The following is a 20,530-nucleotide window of genomic DNA, read 5'->3' as shown; positions in this document are numbered from 1 at the left end:
CAAAAAAAGGGGGGGAGGAAGGTTGTTGTTTCTAAGTCCCACATTAGTTAGATGAGGGAAGAGAAGAGGTGCCTTCATGTATAAAAAGGAGGGGGTGTGTGCATTAGGAAGTATGAGAGGCTAAGATGCAATTTAGAAGAAATTATAACTTTTGGCCCAAAGGTTTGAATAATTAAATTCAAACCTATAGTTTTTTTTAATATAATTTTGGGACCACAATCTCATTTTTATATTATTTTTCTCTCTTCCTCTCACGTTGCTCGGCGTTTTCTCGCAAGGGGGGATTATTTTCTTTTTCTTCAGGTATGTTCTAACTTTCCTGTTTAGATTAGCATTTAAAAAATTTATTTAATTACAAAATTAATTTTATAGTTATTTTCTAAATAATATTAGCTTTTTAGTGATATGATTATTTTGTAGGATAGAGTAAATATTCTGATTAGAATTTTTCTATAAGATAGTTAATCTGATGATATGATGGAGTAAAAATATAGGTTAAAACTCTTAGGGATATAATAAATATTATAGAATATTTTCTTGAGGTTGAAACTCATGTTTAAGAATTTTTGAGTTAAAATCTAGATCTATATGGTTGAATTTATGTGGAATCTGAGATGTAGGGATGAACCTCTAATTATTAGATATTTATTTAAGTATGAATAGGTATTTTTGAGGTTATAGAAAGGTGATTTGAGGCTTCAGGATAATTCTAAAATTTTTAATTTATTTTTGGACGAATTTTTAGAATATAGAAGGATAAAATTGTGATACTAGAAGTGATTTGAGGCTTAAAAATAGTTTATTAGGGTACGAGAATTTTAGAAAAGAATTTGGGAAGTTAAATGAAGCATAAATCTTAAATTAGTGTTAATATGGATTATAGATATAAGACTTTCTAACTCTTTAAATTAGAGTTATTTATTTTAATGTAAAATTAATATATAGTATTGTGAAATAATTATGTAGATTATATTGACAAAGATAGTGGTGAAAAAGGAGTTGTGAAGGGGAACTTGTTATTCAAGACACAAGGTAACCATTATTAATATGTTGTGATGAGTGTGTTTGTGAATGGTTATGTGTTGACTTGTTGTTTAGAAAAAATTATGAATTATTGAAAATAAATACTGTTATATACTTGTTTGAAATTATTGCCAAGTGGGTTAAAAATTTATTTTTATTTATCATGATGAGATATTATTGTTTGGATATATTCCTATTTGGATATTTGAATGATTCATGACTTGTCAGGGTATTTTAATGTATGGTGTTAATGGAAATTTCTGTTCAGTTAATTATTACCACGTGGTAAGCCCTCATTGGACCCAATGAGTGGCGTGTCGCTTGGTCCAACTCACCTTTGGCCGGGTGATTTGGCGTCCGAGCATGGCGAAAGGAGGATATAAGGTGCAGTCATGCAAATTAAATACTTGTTCGGTTTGTTTAAAAGTATTGTTCGGTTAAATGTTTTGTGTGCCCATTTAGCAATCGCATGATTAGTTACATCCGCATGCATCATTACATATTAATTTCTGGTTACTGGGACTTTTAAGTCTCATTCCCCGTGGTTAATATTTTTACAGGAGCGAGTCCGGCCGAGAAAGCACCAGAGGTGTAACTGTGGTGTATGAGACACCATCTTTTACATTGCCTCTTATTTTGGATTATACAATATATCTTGTGCCAACTTAGGACATATCTTCTTTGTGGAGCATGTAAACTCTAATCCTTTTTATTAAATGCATTTATATGTCCAAGAGGATTATGTCTGTCCCTCTTAATTTATGATCTGATTTGAATAACATGCTATGAGGATCATGTCTGTCCCTCATGGTTCTAATTACTTTTTGAGATATTTTAAGACCTGTGGTATATTGTCTTGAATGTATCATGGTAGAAATTTTTCTACCATGATAAGGGTTCAATGAAAAAAAATGAGTTGAATTAATAACTTGTGAAAAATTAGTCTGTAAATTTGAGGGTGTTACATATTGGTATCAGAGCATCATGTTTCAAGCCTCTATTTTAGTAACACTTATTTAAACTTTTGTTTGAAACTATTATTTGTGTGAATTTAATATGTATTTATTATGTGTGGTGCATTGCATATAGTCGGTTGGCAATATACATTGTTATGGTGCTTCTCATTGTATGGCCATTATGTAGCTAGGCTAATTTTATTATTTATATCTTGTATCCTTTAGGAAGGGAGAGAAAATGCCTGTTACTCGTGATAACTCAGGATTCCAACATGAGCACCTACCACTGCCACTGCCAAATGAGGAGCCTGACTTGGCGGAATTGAGAAAGCTTGTAAAAACATTAACAGACAAGGTTCAAGGATACGAACAAGAGTTGACGGAGCTAAAGAGGTAAAAGGTAACTGAAAATAGAGATAGGGCTCATGTTGAGAGTCATGTGGGGGAAGGCAGTTCCTCATATCCGCCACTCCGAGAGATCATGAGTCTAGAAGGGAGGAAATTAGGCAGGAGGAACAGAGAGCCCCACCGACCATTACTGATGTGTGGGAAACTGTTAGGAAGTTTAACCCTCCTATGTTTGATGGTAACCTTAAACCATCCGTGGTAGAGGAATGGGTGAAGAGACTCGAGTCCATCTTTCAAGTAGTCACATGCACCAGCAATCAGAAAGTACAAGTAGCATTAATGCTCCTAGTGAAAGGAGCAAGAGATTGGTGGGAGACAGCAGGGCCCAGGGATGATTCTACACTCACCTGGGAGTAATTCAAGGAAAAATTATTCAGGCATTACTTTCCAGCAGAGTTAAGGTCTGAGAAGGAAGTGGAGTTCCATGCCTTTAAGCAAGGGAACCTCGATGAGGACACATTTATTGCTAAGTTTTAGGAGTTATCTAGATACTCCACGTACCTGCAGTATAGGGATGATTCTGAATGGAAGGCCAAGCGCTTATTGGAGAAGGCTAGACCAAAATTGAGGGAGCAATTGGCTCATCTAGATATCCGAGATTATGACAAAATGTGCATAAAACTACAAGTAGTAGCTCGCAGTAAGAAGGGGGTCGAGAGAGAGAAGAGGGGTTATTCATATAGTAGACCCCCAACCTACCCTCGATCTACCGGAGGCATTATGAAGAAAAACCATCAGGATTCGAGTAGCTCATGGAACCAAGGAAGGCAGAAGGGTCCATTTCAAAGGGGCCAAGGATAGAGGAGCTATCATAGTAGTTATCACGGTTCATAGAGGAACCTAACAGTATCTACCCCTACCCCGAGTACAGCGAGCTCTCAACAGTGCACTAAATGCGGGCGTCGTCATTTCGGACAGTGCTGGGTCTGTTATATTTGTGGGAAACCCGGTCACATTGCAAAGTTTTGTGGGGACAACCAGGGCTCAAATATGAAGAACCCTTCCCAACATCCTACTGTCTCTAGCCGTGTGTTTGCTCTTACTCAGGACACCATGAACTCCCCAGATGCCATTAGAGGTAACATCAAAATCCTTCATCATGATATTATTGCACTATTTGATTCGGGTGCTACACACTCTTTTATTTTTGAAACTTGTGTAAAGAACCTTGATTTGCCTGTGTGTATTTTACCTTTTAATATGAATGTGTCTACTCCTGCGGGAGAATCTGTAAGGACTGCTAAGGCATGCCTTAACCTAGTAGTCGAGTTTAAAAATAGGAAAACCACTATGGACTTAATTATCCTACCACTAAGAGGTATGGATGTAATTGTGGGAATGAATTGGATGGCTGTAAATGGTGCTATCCTAGATTGTAGAGAGAGGAGTGTGTCTTTATCTTCTTTGTCGGTGACCCCAGTCGAGACTCAAGATCATGTTTTCTTGTCGGCGGTGCAAGTTGATAGATGTATGAAGAAGGGTTGCCAAGCCTACATGGTTTTCTTCTCTATCCAAGCTGAGATTGATAAAGGCGTGAAGAATATCCCAATTGTCAAAGAATTTGCGGATGTATTTCCAGACGAAGTCTCCGGTTTACCCCCAAAGCGCGAGGTAGAGTTCTCAATTGAATTGGTACCCGGTACAGGGCCAATTTCTAAGGCTCCTTATCGGATGTCCCCTTCAGAGTTAGCAAAACTGAAAAAGAAAATTGAAGAACTACTTAAGAAGGGTTTTATCAGACCGAGTGTTTCACCTTGGGGATCTCCAGTCCTTTTTGTAAAGAAGAAGGACGGAAGCCTCTGATTGTGCATTGATTATAGACAATTGAACAAAGTAACCATCAAGAACAAATATCCACTTTCGAGAATCGATGATTTGCTGGATCAGCTTGTGGGATCCGCAGTTTTCTCAAAGATTGACTTAAGGTCAGGGTACCACCAATTGAGAGTAAGAGCGGAGGATATACCTAAGACAGCATTTCGGACGAGATATGGGCATTATGAATTCATGGTGATGCCGTTTGGACTTACGAATGCTCCTGCGGTGTTCATGGATTATATGAATAGGATCTTTCGACCCTATTTAGATAAGTTTGTAGTAGTGTTTATTGATGACATTCTTATTTATTCAAAGGATGAGGAGGCTCATGGTGAGCATTTAAGAATTGTCTTACAAGTTTTGAAGGAAAATAAGCTTTATGCCAAATTAAGCAAGAGTGAATTTTGGCTCCAAGAAGTAAAGTTTTTGGGCCATGTTATGTCCAGAGACGGAGTTGCGGTGGATCCTAGCAAGATTGATGCAGTGATGAAGTGGGAATAGCCAAAATCTATTACAGACATACGAAGCTTTCTAGGTTTAGCAGGTTATTATCGTCGCTTTATTAAGGGATTTTCGCAAATTGCGATGCCCTTAACTAAGCTGACTAAGAAGGATGCCCCATTTATTTGGACGGACAAATTGAAGCTGCTTTCCAAGAATTGAAAAAGAGGTTAACCACTACTCCAGTGTTGACAATTCCTGACCCTGTGGTGCCGTACACTCTGTACACTGATGCTTCTTTAAAGGGTTTAGGATGTGTTTTGATGCAAAATGATCGAGTGGTTGCCTATTCCTCCAGACAGTTGAGACCACACGAGGAAAATTACCCTACTCATGATTTGGAGTTAGCTGCAGTTGTGTTTGCTCTGAAGATATGGAGACACTACTTGTATGGATCTAAGTTTCAAATCTTCAGTGATCATAAGAGCCTGAAGTATTTATTTGATCAAAAAGAGCTTAATATGAGGCAGCGATGATGGATGGAATTTCTGAAGGATTATGACTTTGAATTACATTACCATCCGAGTAAGGCTAACGTGGTAGCTGACGCCTTAAGTAGAAAGACTATTCATGCTGCACATTTGATGGTTCATGAATATCATTTGTGGAACAGTTTTCATGATGTTCCAGTAGATGTGATTGAACATCAAATGGCCACACTCCAGGTAGCAGACTTTGAGAGCAAATTCTGGGAAGATCTCAGAGTCTCACAGCAGAGTGATGACTACTTAAGGAATATAAGGAAGGAGATAGTGGTAAGTAAGGCCCCAAATTTTACCATCTCTAAGGACACAATGATGAGGTATAAAGGTAGAATTTGTGTACCTAATGATCCAAGATTGAGGAATATCCTTTTAGAAGAAGCTCATAGGAGCAAATATACAATTCATCCCGGTATAACTAAAATGTACCATGATTTGAAGCGAGGTTGGTGGTGGCCAGGAATGAAGAAAGATGTAACTGAATTTGTTTCTAGATGTTTAACGTGTCAGGAGACAAAGATAGAACATCAGAAGCCAGTTGGAACACTGCAACCGTTAGATATTCCAAAGTGGAAATGGGATGATATTTCCATGGATTTCATCACTAGACTGCCAAGAACACCCTCAAGTAAGGATGTTATTTGGGTGATAGTAGATCGACTCACTAAATCAGCTCACTTTTTGGCGATCAAGTTTACCTCTATATTAGAAAAATTTGCTGAGATATACATTAAGGAGATAGTTAGACTTCATGTTATACCCTTAGAATCGTGTCAGATCGTGACCCAAGGTTCACTTCAAACTTTTGGGGTGCGCTACAGAAGGCTATGGGTACCAGACTAAGTTTTAGCACCGTATACCACCCCCAAACAGATGGACAAACAGAGAGGACGATCCAGACTTTGAAGGACATGTTGAGAGCTTGTGCCATTGAACTACCAGGTAGTTGGGATAATCATTTGCCATTAGCTGAATTTGCTTATAATAACAGCTATCATTCTAGTATTGGGATGGCGCCTTATGAGGCCTTGTATGGAAGGAAGTGTAGATCGCCTTTGTGTTGGACAGAATTAAGTGAAAGGAGTATCATTGGTCTAGAAATTGTAGAGCAGACCACCCAGAAGATTGCAATGATTAAGCAAAAATTGCTAACAGCTCAGAGCCGACAGAAGAGCTATGCTGATAAAAGGAGACGGCCGTTAGAATTTGAAGTAGGAGATCATGTATTTTTGAAGGTTTCTCCGGTGACAGGCATTGGTAGATCCATTAAGGCAAAGAAGTTGACACCTAGATTTATGAGCCCGTATGAGATCTTGGAGCAAATTGGATCTACTGCATATAGAGTTGCATTGCCTTCACAGATTACAGGTATCCATAATGTGTTCCACATATCACAGCTGAAGAAGTACAACCCAGATCCCTCCCATGTTATTGAACTTGAAGAAGTGGAATTGAGGGAGAATTTGACCTTTAGATCCGAACCGGAGCGAATTGAGGACTTTAAGGACAAACAACTGCACAATAAGACCATCCGACTCGTGAAGGTGATTTGGAAGGGTGGAGCCCTAGGTGATGCTACTTGGGAGACCGAGGAGAGTATGAGGTGAGATTATCCACATTTATTTGCTTAGGTACATAGTTTCTAAGTTTATCTATTAAATTTTGAGGACAAAATTTCTAAAAGGAGGAGAGAATTGTAACATCCTGATTTTTATATAATAAAGAAATTGTGGAATTTAGGTTTTGAGGAAAAAATGATAATAATAGGAATTTATATTATTTGAGGTTATTTAGAAATAATATTATGGTTAGGTATTTAATTATGAATTTAAAAATTTAAATTTAAAACCACATAAGCAATATTTAGTTAAGATATAATACATAAATAATTTTTTTATGTGTGTGTTAAAAAAAAGAGAATGTAGAAGGAACAAAAAAAGGGGGGAGGAAGGTTGTTGTTTCTAAGTCCCACATTGGTTAGATGAGGGAAGAGAAGAGGTGCCTTCATGTATAAAAAGGAGGGGGTGTGTGCATTAGGAAGTATGAGAGGCTAAGATGCAATTTAGAAGAAATTGCAACTTTTGGCCCAAAGGTTTGAATAATTAAATTCAAACCTATAGTTTTTTTAATATAATTTTGGGACTACAATCCCATTTTTATATTATTTTTCTCTCTTCCTCTCACGTTGCTCAGCGTTTTCTCGCAAGGGGGGATTATTTTCTTTTTCTTCAGGTATGTTCTAACTTTCCTGTTTAGATTAGCATTTAAAAAATTTATTTAATTACAAAATTAATTTTATAGTTATTTTCTAAATAATATTAGCTTTTTAGTGATATGATTATTTTGTAGGATAGAGTAAATATTCTGATTAAGATTTTTCTATAGGATAGTTAATCTGATGATATGATGGAGTAAAAATATAGGTTAAAACTCTTAGGGATATAATAAATATTATAGAATATTTTCTTGAGGTTGAAACTCATGTTTAAGAATTTTTGAGTTAAAATCTAGATCTATATGGTTGAATTTATGTGGAATATGAGATGTAGGGATGAACCTCTGATTATTAGATATTTATTTAAGTATGAATAGGTATTTTTGAGGTTATAGAAAGATGATTTGAGGCTTCAGGATAATTCTAAAATTTTAATTTATTTTTGGACGAATTTTTAGAATATAGAAGGATAAATTGTGATACTAGAAGTGATTTGAGGCTTAAAAATAGTTTATTAGGGTACGAGAATTTTAGAAAAGAATTTGGGAAGTTAAATGAAGCATAAATCTTAAATTAGTGTTAATATGGATTATAGATATAAGACTTTCTAACTCTTTAAATTAGAGTTATTTATTTTAATGTAAAATTAATATATAGTATTGTGAAATAATTATGTAGATTATATTGACAAAGATAGTGGTGAAAAAGGAGTTGTGAAGGGGAACTTGTTATTCAAGACACAAGGTAACCATTATTAATATGTTGTGATGAGTGTGTTTGTGAATGGTTATGTGTTGACTTGTTATTTGGAAAAAATTATGAATTATTGAAAATAAATACTGTTATATACTTATTTGAAATTATTGCCAAGTGGGTTAAAAATTTATTTTTATTTATCATGATGAGATATTATTGTTTGGATATATTCCTATTTGGATATTTGAATGATTCATGACTTGTCAGGGTATTTTAATGTATGGTGTTAATGAAAATTTCTATTTAGTTAATTATTACCACGTGGTAAGCCCTTATTGGACCCAATGAGTGGCGTGTCGCTTGGTCCAACTCACCTTTGGCCGGGTGATTTGGCATCCGAGCATGGCGAAAGGAGGATATAAGGTGCAGTCATGCAAATTAAATACTTGTTCGGTTTGTTTGAAAGTATTGTTCGGTTAAATGTTTTGTGTGCCCATTTAGCAATCGCATGATTAGTTACATCCGCATGCATCATTACATATTAATTTCTGGTTACTGGGACTTTTAAGTCTCATTCCCCGTGGTTAATATTTTTACAGGAGCGAGTCCGGCCGAGAAAGCACCAGAGGTGTAACTGTGGTGTATGAGACACTATCTTTTACGTTGCCTCTTATTTTGGATTATACAATGTATCTTGTGCCAACTTAGGATATATCTTCTTTGTGGAGCATGTAAACTCTAATCCTTTTTATTAAATGCATTTATATGTCCAAGAGGATTATGTCTGTCCCTTTTGATTTATGATCTGATTTGAATAACATGCTATGAGGATCATGTCTGTCCCTCATGGTTCTAATTACTTTTTGAGATATTTTAAGACCTGTGGTATATTGTCTTGAATGTATCATGGTAGAAATTTTTCTACCATGATAAGGGTTCAATAAAAAAAATGAGTTGAATTAATAACTTGCGAAAAATTGGTTTGTAAATTTGAGGGTGTTACAGGTTGAAGCAACACTGTATGTCTGTAGTCATCATAATTCAGGATATTTGGTACAGGAATATCATAAGTCTCAACTGGAACTATTGCCTTGCTGTAAATCTTTTCCTGAGCTTCTTGTGTCAAGTACTTGTCTATACAATCACATATATTTTCATGAAATGATTTAATTTCAGTACAAGCATATAGGCAAGGCACTCCATTCATGTCTCCTACTTTGCATGAGTAAATGTGGTTGTTAAGATCGACAGTCAAATCTCTTTTATGACAACTCACTCTAAATATATCATTTTCATATTCTTGTATACCTATTTTTTCAGATCACATCACATTTTCCATCAACTTAGCCTTAACACTTAGTCCCACACTATTTTTCTAGTTCTAAATGGCCATCTTGTAGGCACGCATTTTCTTAGCTAATTTTTCCCTGTGCTCATGTATCAAAATAGGAATATTGTGCTCCCTCTCCTTCACCAATCAAGCATTGAATGACTCTACAAGGTTGATTGTGATGTTGCCCCATCTCTTATGCTTAAATTAGCTTTGTGCCCACCTTTAGACATCACCCTGATTTTCAACCCATTGTGCTAATTCTGGTGAAAAACGCATCAAGTTTCCCGTGCTTGTATGAAGCTCCTCAGGATGTCTTGTATAAGCAACTGCATCTAGCAACTTCAATGTTGTTTCCTTTGCTGATCTTATAGCCTTTCTTTTTTCCCTACTCAATTTCAAAAATTCATTGCTAAAGGCTTTTTTCACATGCCGATAACAGTATACATGTTGCTCCCCACCAAATATAGCTCTAACTGCACCTATTATAGATGGATGTCTATTAGACACAATTGTTAAAACCATACTACCTATTATCTCCTTTAAGTTGTGCAAGAACCATGTCTAATCATCAAGAGTTTCACCATTAACACATTAGTGCAAAAAGCATATTTCGCAACAGTTGAAAACTACCTTTTGCGACATAAGAAGTGATGTAGTGGAAACAGGTGTAGTTGTAAGTTGACGTCTTTCGCAATAGTCTCATAAGGACTGTGGAGAAAAGCATTAACTTACCATGACAGTTATTAATACAATTATTGTTGTACTTGTAACTTTTCACGATAGTTATAATAACATCTGTCGTGAAAAATAGTCTGGAAATAGGCTATTGTGGGAATTTTTTGCAACAATTATCACTAGAACTATCACAAAAAGTAAAATTTTCATGACAGTTCGAGTCAAAACTATCATGAAAATTTTACTTTTCGTGACAGTTTGAGTAAGAATTGTCATGACAATTCTAGTGATAACTGTCGCGAAATGTTATATTTTACCACAGTTTAATACACAACTGTCACGATATGTGTAATTTTTTTTTAAAAGAGTGCATATTTGATATTCTTTCAATCCCTTACTTACAAAAGCCTGCATTTGTACATAAACAGCAGCCCCAAAGATAATTACAAACATATCCATTGAAATTTCTACATATCTAATACAAATATCTATCTAATTATCTACTCTAACTTATCAATTCTAAAAAGTAAGTAGACCACATATTCCGTATATGTCTCAACTCTTGTTTGAAAAATGGCTCTAAACTGTTAAAATGCTGCATATGAATAAAAATATGTACATGCATATTAATTCAAGTATATGATAAAGTGTAAAATATAAATTATTTTTAACAAATTATTATCTTATCAAATGAGTAGGTAATGCCTTGAGTGATGATTTCATACATGAAAATCATCACATAATAACCACACTCTACACTTTTGATTTTCGAGCACACTGTTAAAAAAATTAAAACCAATTTAATTCATCAAATCAATATTATAATCTTTATTCTAATTTGGGAAAGAATTTAAAATGCTTTCTTATATAGGCGCCCACTTGATTTCTTTTTTTTTCTTGTCAACTATATCTCACAACCTCCAATAACAATGTAAAGATCTATTTTTAAAACATATGCACTTAAAATATGTTAAAAAGATGCTAATAATATCACAAAATAATTATGCAAATGATGGGAAGCATTCAATGATTGCTACAAAATATTAGTTTATATTAATATCACATAATTATGAAAAAATTTTATAAATAGAGAGATGAATAGGATGTTTGATACCTTCCAACAATTGGTGCAAAAAAACACCTCTTCTCTAACTTATTCATCGCACTTCTAATATAAGATGTTTTTTGATTTGATTTCTCAACTGATGTTAAGAGTGGATATAAGAATCCATAATAACGACTGATATCAAATTAGATGCACAATTTGTGGAGGAACCTTTGATAATAAAAAAAATGTTGATAATAAATAAAAATAATAAATATTAAATTAGAAATGAAAAATAAACACTTACATGATAAAAAACTTGTATTATTGATATGTCCAACCACTCTATAATAACGAGAGCATTAATATCATTTTTGGTAACTTGAAATGTAATATCCTTCCCAACAATTTCATCATTTACTTGTATTTCATTAGTAAATTCATTCATGTCAACAATCATAGAAACTAACTATTTCAAGTCATCTTAGACTGGTTGGGGATTGGAACCCAATGATTCTTTTGATCGGTGAAGTTCCTAATTAATATATAATCAAAATTAGAAACATCTACCATATTAATTAAGAAATATTTAAAATTATAAAATTTTTATATCTCTTCAGTAACTTGTTGAACAAGCCCTCTCAACGAAATAATAAAAGTCTGTTGAGCTTGTCCTACTGTTTGCACCTCCTCAGTAGGAAATAGTACAAGAGCATTAGCATCCACGACCACTTCAATAATGATCTTTACTTGATTATCTTGTAACTGATGGTGGTAGACTATATTTGAATAGTTATACACTTTTCCATATGCAACTATACATTTTACAGGATCTTCTAAATAAATTATGCACGGCAATCCTTGATCTGAAAGGTTAGGATCATACTCTGGCTATGGAACACTACCATATTTTTATGCTTGTTGAGATTGCATATGCATGGAACTGATCATTGATTGCATTTTCATCAACAAGCTTGATTTGCATTTCGCTATCATCTTTTCCACTTGGTATATTGGTACATTGTTAGAGGGTAGTAGTCTAAAATATTGTCTTATACCCATACCTTTTGGAACTCCTCTAACACAACCAAGATATTCTTCACTCCTTAAGGCTGTGGTCAGTATATCCTTCCTGCCAGTTAATGTAAAGGTTCCCTGAGAGGCTCCTTCTGTAAGAGAGTCCTAGAACATGCAAGCAACCAATGCAATTAGTATATTTAAATCTTATAATCTAGATGTAACTATTAAAATATACTTACAATCTTCGCAGCCACTTTTCTAGATTCAGTAGTAATAAGCTGTCCCTTTTTATTCATTCGCCTTCTCTTCCACACTTCAGCATGACTAATAGGAGATGGAGGGGAAATATCTCTAATACCATCGACCCCTGCTACTTGTTTTTTAGCTTCCCACTTTTCTTGAAGTATTATATTGTAAACATGTTTGTATCCTCCTCGAGACATGGTATGATTGTATGGGTTTTTCTTGCAATGCTCTTGACTCTTTTTTACTTGTTTTCCTATTAAAAAACACAATAAGAAGTATTTATTAAAAATAAAAATTTAATAACAATATTTGAATATCTATTTTTCTTTCACTTACTAAAAATTTGGGATCTCTCATAATCAATGAAAGGATACTTCTCTTATGGTTGTTGCTTATTGGTATCATTGTCACCACCATCTTCATTTTCACTGTCAACCTTGGGAAACACATAATTTCTAGTAAGTTTGGATTTGAAATCCTTCCATTGGCTCGTAGCATATGAAAGCCGCTTGTACTTGAAAGTGTCAAGTATGTCATAAGTAATCTATAAATAACAAATGCCAACAATGAATTTAGTAACAAAAGATAATTCAATACAATAGAAAAAAAGATATAATATGAATATAATAACTTTAAAAAGTATATATGAATTTACTAACAATTAAAAATGTACCTGTATAGTATCCCAAACTTCATCTCTTTTACTTTCTTTTACATTATCCCATTCATTCTCTAGGATGCTAATCTTTTGATGTGCTACAAGTCTGACATAACTTTTAAAAAGATTTCCTTTTTTCCTATCAATTAGCTCACTTGTCTCATCAAAATCAAGGTGAATCTTCCCATCAACTTGGCCTAACTTAGTAAGCCGTGTGGTTCCTCTTCTATTTTTCTTGGGCTTGTTTTTGTTAGTACAGGTGCTAGATACATTCTCCATATTACTCCTAAAACAGATAAAATAATAAGGTTAGTATAATAAAATAAATTTAATTAAACTATTGTAAAAATAAAAGCATAAAGAAAGAAAATACTCTTCTAATAGTATAATATTAATTACTATTATAATTGTATTTTAATTCTCCCATAAACCTCCATCATGATCAGTTCTCACATCATATACGTTATCTTCTTCATCTTCAACATCTAACACAGGCTGGGTTGGCATAAAAGGTGGAATCTTATCAATATCAAAACTTAATTCATCATTCTCACCATGAGTAAGAGACTTTTTCATAATAGAACCAAGACAACTTTTTATCTGCTAGATTAGTGACATAAAAAACTTGTCTTGCATGAGTAGCCATAATAAAAGGTTTCTCATTATGACTTGCCTTCTTAAGGTCAACCAAAGTAAAACCCAGCTTGTCTGTTTGAACATATTTCCTATCAACCTACCTATACTTAAAAATGAGCACCTTAAATTTGAAGTAGTCAACTTCTTATATTTCATCAATGACTCCAAAGTATGACTTGGATGCTAATATTAGATTTTTATCTTTCAAACTAGAAAAATATGTTGGTTCTGCTATTATTGTCACCCCATTATTTTGCATAGTGCTATTGCTATCTTGATCTTTTGTATAAAATGAAAATCCATTAATGTCATATCCACTCTAAGTTTTAACATTAAAGTTAAGACCACTAGCTAACTATCTTAATGTATCAGAAACATTAGACTTTCCCTGATCCTCCTTTACCTTTGCCCTATACTAGAGTCAGAAATGTTTATTATGCTCACTTAGCAACCATTTCTCAGTCTTTTTAGGATTCTAAACTTTTAATTCCTCTTTATGCATGATTAAGTAATCCCAAACTTCATTGGTGTTGTTCAAGATGTACAGATGTGCTTGTTGCACTTCCTCGCATGTCATAGACTTTACTTTCATCCCTCGTGTCCCTTACCCTTCAATTCTTATACCCTCGTGGTGAGACTCAGGAACTCCAACAAATTTTACTTCTGATAAGTAATCAGTATAAAATTCAACAACCTTTTCAGCAACATATCTTTCAACAATAGAGGCCTCTGGACGATGGGGATGCTTCACATACCTTTTAAGAATTTTCATGTACTGCTTAAACAGATACATCCAACACAGATAGACGGGGCTATATAACTTTATTTCTCTCACCAAATGTACAATTAAGTGTACCATTATGTCAAAAAATGATGGAACAAAATACATTTCAAGTTAACATAAGGTAATAACAACATCATTTTACAAGTCATCTAATTTCTCAAGATCAATAACTTTACTACAAATTGCATTAAAGAAGACAGATAATCTAATAATTGCCTTTCTCACCTTTTCTTCCAATATATCTCAAATTACTACTAGTAACAGTTGTTGCATTAGTGTATGGCAATCATGAGACTTCAAACCAACTAATTTCAAATATTTCATGAAGACAAGGTTCTTGACAGTTGAAGAATATTCTTATAGCACCTTAATACCACATAGAAACTCACAAAAAAAAAATTCTCTCTTCTTGATAAAGTGTATGGAGCTGGACTCATGTAAGTCCTCTTTCCTTCTACTCTTGGACCCAAGTTTGTTCGTATTCCCAGGTCAAGCAAGTCCATTATTGCTTTAACTCCATCCTTAGTCTTTCCCTTTGTGTCTAACAATGTTCCAATTAAACTATCACTAACATTTTTTTTACACATGCATCACATCAAGATTGTGTCTCACCTCAAGGCTACTCCAATAGGGGAGATCAAAGAAGATAGACCTCTTCTTCCATGAATTATTTTGAGATTTTTTCTTCTAGCTCTTACCAAATACCACATTGATATCTTTCACTTGTTCATACACCAAGCTTGTAGTTAATGGCATTGGAGGTTCATATACTCTTAAGAGCCATTGAATTTCTTCTTCTATCTACGATAAAGGTGGTCTCATCTCAAGAATCTTCAGTGACCAAGATAGACTGTCTTCTTCTCATGTTTTAGTTATTGGTAGCATGTGTTTGCTTCACAAATAGGGAATGTATTATGCCCCTTAACACTGTATCTAGATAAATTTTCATATGCAAGGAAATCACTTATCGTGTAAAAAATCATAGCTTGTAATTTGAAGGACTCATTATTGTATGAATCTAAGACATCTACACCTACCTCCCACATCATCTTCAAATCTTCAATTAATAGAGCCAAGTAAAAATCTATGTCATTTTTCGATTGTTTTGGACCTGAAATAATCACAGACAGCATGATATATTTGCATTTCATGCACAACCAAAGAGGGAGATTATAAATCACTAGTAGAATAAGCCATGAGCTATGTTGACTGTTAAGATTTTCATAAGGATTCATCCCATCTGTACAAAGTCAAAGCCTATGATTTCTAGGCTCATTACTAAATTTAGGAAATAATCGATCAATTTCTTTCCATTGTAGAGAATCTACTGGATGCCAAAGCATGCCATCAATTTTCCTCTTATCAACATGCCATCTTAAGTTCTTAGCCTCGAATTCATTAGAAAATAACCGTTCAAATCTCAATAGTGTTGGAAGATACCACAACACCTTTATTGGAGGCCTTTTAGCAATCAAATAATCACTACCATTCATCTCTTTTACTTTGTAGCGTGATGCCCCACAAACTGGACACACATCCAACCCTTCAAAATTTTTTTTTGTATGATATACAATCATTGGGGCAAGCACGTATCTTTTAATACCCTAAACCCATTGGACATGATATTTTTTTGCCTTATAGTAACTACTTGGAAGTTCATTATCCTCTGGAAGCATCTCTTTCAATAGTTTAAGCAACTTTGTGAAACTCTTGTTACTCCACCTATATTTTGCTTTCAAGTTGAACAATTTTAACACAGTTGTTAATCGTGTATATTTTATGCACCCTAGATATAAAGGCTTTTCCGAATCATTGCATAAGCTATCATATTTGTGTACTTTCTCAACACCTTCAACACCAATATAACTTAGCATATCCTATATTTGATCAAACAAATCCATATCATCATCATCATCATCCTTATCCTGTGGTACTACACTATGTTTTCTAGATTTTCCATGCAATACCTATTGTGTATGCACTTTATAGAAACCAAAACAAATTAGGTGATCTTTTGTCTCCATAGAACTTCATCACAACCCATTCAAGAACTTAACACAGAGACAATAGAATAATCTTTTATTATTAGGAACATTATTCTTTGCAAAATTCAAAAATTGGTCTACCCCCTTTCTCATATTCATCACTTGTCTGCAAAGAATCTATCCAACTATGATTCATAATTACCTAATTAAAATATAAACAACTAGTTTATTTTTTTAAATTTTTTTTAAAAAATTAGCAATATAACAACTTAGAAATTGACATTTCTCAGGTACTAAACCCCCATTTGACCAATTTCAACAAATGTGAATAGATAGTGAACAATTATAAATTCTAATGAACAACCAATTCAAGGTTTTTCACCCATTCAAGCTAAAAATAATTACCTAATTAAAATATGCAAATCTCAAATAATGAAATAATTAATTCAAGGTTCAATTTTTTAGGTAATTATTTGACAATTACCTATTTGACCAATTTTAACAAATGTCAATAAATAAACAACAATTATAAATTCTAAGAACAACTAATTCAATATTTTTCACCCATTCAAGCTAAAAAATAATTACCTAATTGAAATATGTAAATCTCAAAGAATGAAATAATTAATTCAAGGTTTAATTTTTAAGTAATTATTTGATAATTAAAATATCAAAAAATATAATTTCTCCATAATTTAGATAAAACAAATTAACAAAACTATGTTGGATATTGATAATACTCCAATGTCTAATCCATTGAAGCTTTAAAAATTTAAAGAAGCTCAAAAAAATTAAAGCACGCTGGACATGCAAAGAAAGTAAAAGGCAAAAAATATTTAAAACATTAACCTGGAGAGGCGAGCTGGATCAATATAAGTTGGTGGTTGAGCTAACGGAAAGACATCGTGCGCAGAGGAGCTAAAGGCAAACTGCATGGTGAGCTATGGGGTGAGCTGAGTTGCAGACAGATAAGAGCTTAAGGGTAAGCTAAAGGCGCTTCAAGGCTGAGCAAGAGAGAGCTAAGAGGAACAAGCTAAGGGATGAGAGCTAAGGGGGCATGAGATCAGGGACGCAAGCTTGAGAGCAAAGGAGGCAGCAAGCTAAAGGTTAGTGGGGGCAGCGGAGTTTTGGGGAAATAATGACTATAAAAAAAATAAGGGTAGGTAAAAGTAATTACAATATAACGACAGTTCCCTTAGGAAGTGTCGTTATATGGTATTATTCACGATAGGCCATTTATGGCCTGTCGTAAATGTAATTAATAATTGACAACAGGTCTACTTGGACCTATCGTTAATAAATTTGTCATGATAGGCATATTAATGCCTATCGTGATATCCACTAAATGAGGTAGGAATTTAATTTTTTTTATTTTTTAGTTAATGATATCGACAAGCTCACTAATGCCTGTCATGAAATAAATAACCTGAGGCTACCAACAGCTTTTAATTTTTTTTTAAATTATTACTTAATGATATCACAACTGGCACATTAATGCTTGTTATGATATCCATCACTGTTTTTAAAAATAATTTTTTTAATTATGTATTAATGATATCACAACAGGCACATTTATGCCTGTCGTGATATCCGACGAAGTTTGGTATCATGACAAGCAATAAATAGCCTGTCATAATACCTAATAATTTTTTTAAATTTTTTTAATCATGAGGCTGTGTAATCATGACAAGCACTAAAATGCCTGTCGTGATTACCTAATCATATGCTATGATAGCACGATAGGCCATTTATGGCCTGTCATGGTATCCAATAATTTTTTTAAAAAAATTCTATTCTTTTAATTTGCTTGGTAGATGATGAAAGGCCATTAAATGGCCTGTCGTGATATCCTTTATTTTCTTAAAATATTTTTTAATTGTATCAATGTCATTTAATTTATTTAAAATTTTTTTAACTTATTTATATATATAACTTAAATTTGAAATAATTATAATTAAACTTTTTATAATTATAACATCATTTGTTTCTTTTAACTATGGTTTTAATTGTATAGTTTCCAGTTTTAATTACTAAAATTGCGATTAAGTATGTTTTAACTATAATTACTTCTATAACTATGGTTAAAAGTGTGTCATTAAAACTCTTTTTTGCACTAGTGACAATCACATAAGCAACAGGGAACAATTGATTGTCTGCATCATAGGCTTGGACTCCTAAAAGAGTCCCCTTGTATGATTCACTCAAATAGCATCCATCTACATAAATAATAAGTCGAGCATCTTTCAAAAACTCATGTATACAACATCCATATGCAATGAACAGTCACTCAAATTTGTTCTCAAATGAAGCAACCCATTTGGCCATTGTCCTTGGATCGGCTTGCTGTAGCCTTTCACATATCCAAGAGACTGGCATATAAGAATCTTTCGGAATACTATGGATGCTTACCAATGCCCTCTATTTTGCCCTATAGGCATGTTGATAGTTCAGTCTCATGCCATAATCTCTCTCTAAATCTTTTCTCATCTCATTGGGTGGCTTGTTAATGCTAGACCTTAACTCATCTTCTATAATTTTAGAAGTAAATTTGCATCTCTTACTATGTCGAACAACAAGATTGTCTTGTGCAGCATGCAAATGTTCTAGCATTAATGATGTTATATATACCCATGTATTTTCCTTACTCACTCGATTAGCTAAGACTTTTCAGGGACAATCCTCCACCTTACATGTTATAGTTATCCTCTTCTTATTATTCTTCACGAACACATATGAAAAGTTGTGAGCTATGCTATATTTGAATAACACATCTCTAAACGTATCTCTATGAGGAAATGTCTGCCCAACCCTCATAATCAAATCCTTCCACTTCCAAGCATTCATCTCAAGGATTAGTATAGGCAAACTTTGTTCACTTAAGCTTTCAATATTGCATGATCTTTATGAGCTCTGAATGCACATTGACACACTTTGTAAAGGTAACAGAGAAAGACTGCTTGGTGTCACAAAATTGGGAGGATTCAATGAACTTCCCTCTCTAAGTGCTACTAACTCCATTATGCTGCATCAATAAGTATAAATGAAATTTATAGTGTATGTCAACCAAAAGGAGGGAAATTAACAACTTCAATAAAGTTGATAACTCACTCCTCTTGAAACTCTAATTGTGATGTTTGCACAATGTACACATGACCATTGGTTTTGTTCTCCTCAATTACTTAATCTACTCCAACATTATCTACAAGATCTAATAATGTATCTCCAGCTAGGATGACTTTGTATTTCATACAAAAATCCTTACATTCAGGCCATAGATCATTTGCTACCATACTTCTCACTCCTTCGTACGTCACCCTTTTAGTTATCCATCTTTCAAGTACAATACCATCCTTATAAATAATATTACTACCCACACTTTTAAATCCCCCTTTAATATGGAAGATGCAGTATAGTTGCTTCTCTGAACAAGTATCCATTTATGATGAGACTCGGCATATGTCAACATTCAAATTTAATTACTTAGGATCACTTTATAATTGGAAATGTAAACAAGTATAGTAAGCATATTTGCACGAGCATTATAAAATGAAAAAAATTCAACTAAGCAGAAAAGTTTGCTACCACAGCTTAAAGAAAATATACATTTACAATGCTCCAACCACTTATCATTTAATGTACTGAAATGAAGTTGAGCATTTATGAATATCATAGGCAGTTATTAATAATGAGGCTAAACCACCTACTCATATTTACTCTTCTTTCCAACCATAAAAAAAGTTGCAAAGCAGATAGGGGGACACGAGACAAGTCAGAGGGAGGGAAGACAGGTGTAACCTAATCTTGTAGACTCGTGTTTCCAGCTCCAAATCAACTATACTAAAAATTAGTTACACTTTCTCATAGATTAAAGCACAGAATCATTAGTTAACTTAACAACTTATGATGTTGGAGAAGGCCACAGAGGGGGAATGGGAGGAACAGAGAACTCTCGTGCTTTTTCATTTCCACTGCAAGCTTTTAGCTTTATTATTATTTATTTTCTCTCTCCACAAGGCAACTTTGTCATTTTACTTTTCAAATTAATATCA

At 33.8% G+C, this 20,530-nt stretch overlaps 1 long non-coding RNA gene across 1 annotated transcript; it reads left to right on the top strand.

The window, feature by feature from the left end:
• Positions 1 to 7,322: 7,322 nt before the first annotated feature.
• On the top strand, positions 7,323 to 8,976 carry LOC129319983 (uncharacterized). Its single transcript, XR_008595573.1, has 3 exons — positions 7,323 to 7,420; positions 8,082 to 8,147; positions 8,699 to 8,976. It is a non-coding gene; the product is annotated as an uncharacterized LOC129319983 (long non-coding RNA).
• Positions 8,977 to 20,530: the final 11,554 nt, after the last annotated feature.

Source organism: Prosopis cineraria, unplaced genomic scaffold (assembly GCF_029017545.1).
Source record: "Prosopis cineraria cultivar Desert tree isolate PC_DT_omini unplaced genomic scaffold, ASM2901754v1 PC9, whole genome shotgun sequence".
NCBI lineage: Eukaryota > Viridiplantae > Streptophyta > Magnoliopsida > Fabales > Fabaceae > Prosopis > Prosopis cineraria.
This window is presented reverse-complemented; position numbering and strand designations above follow the sequence as displayed.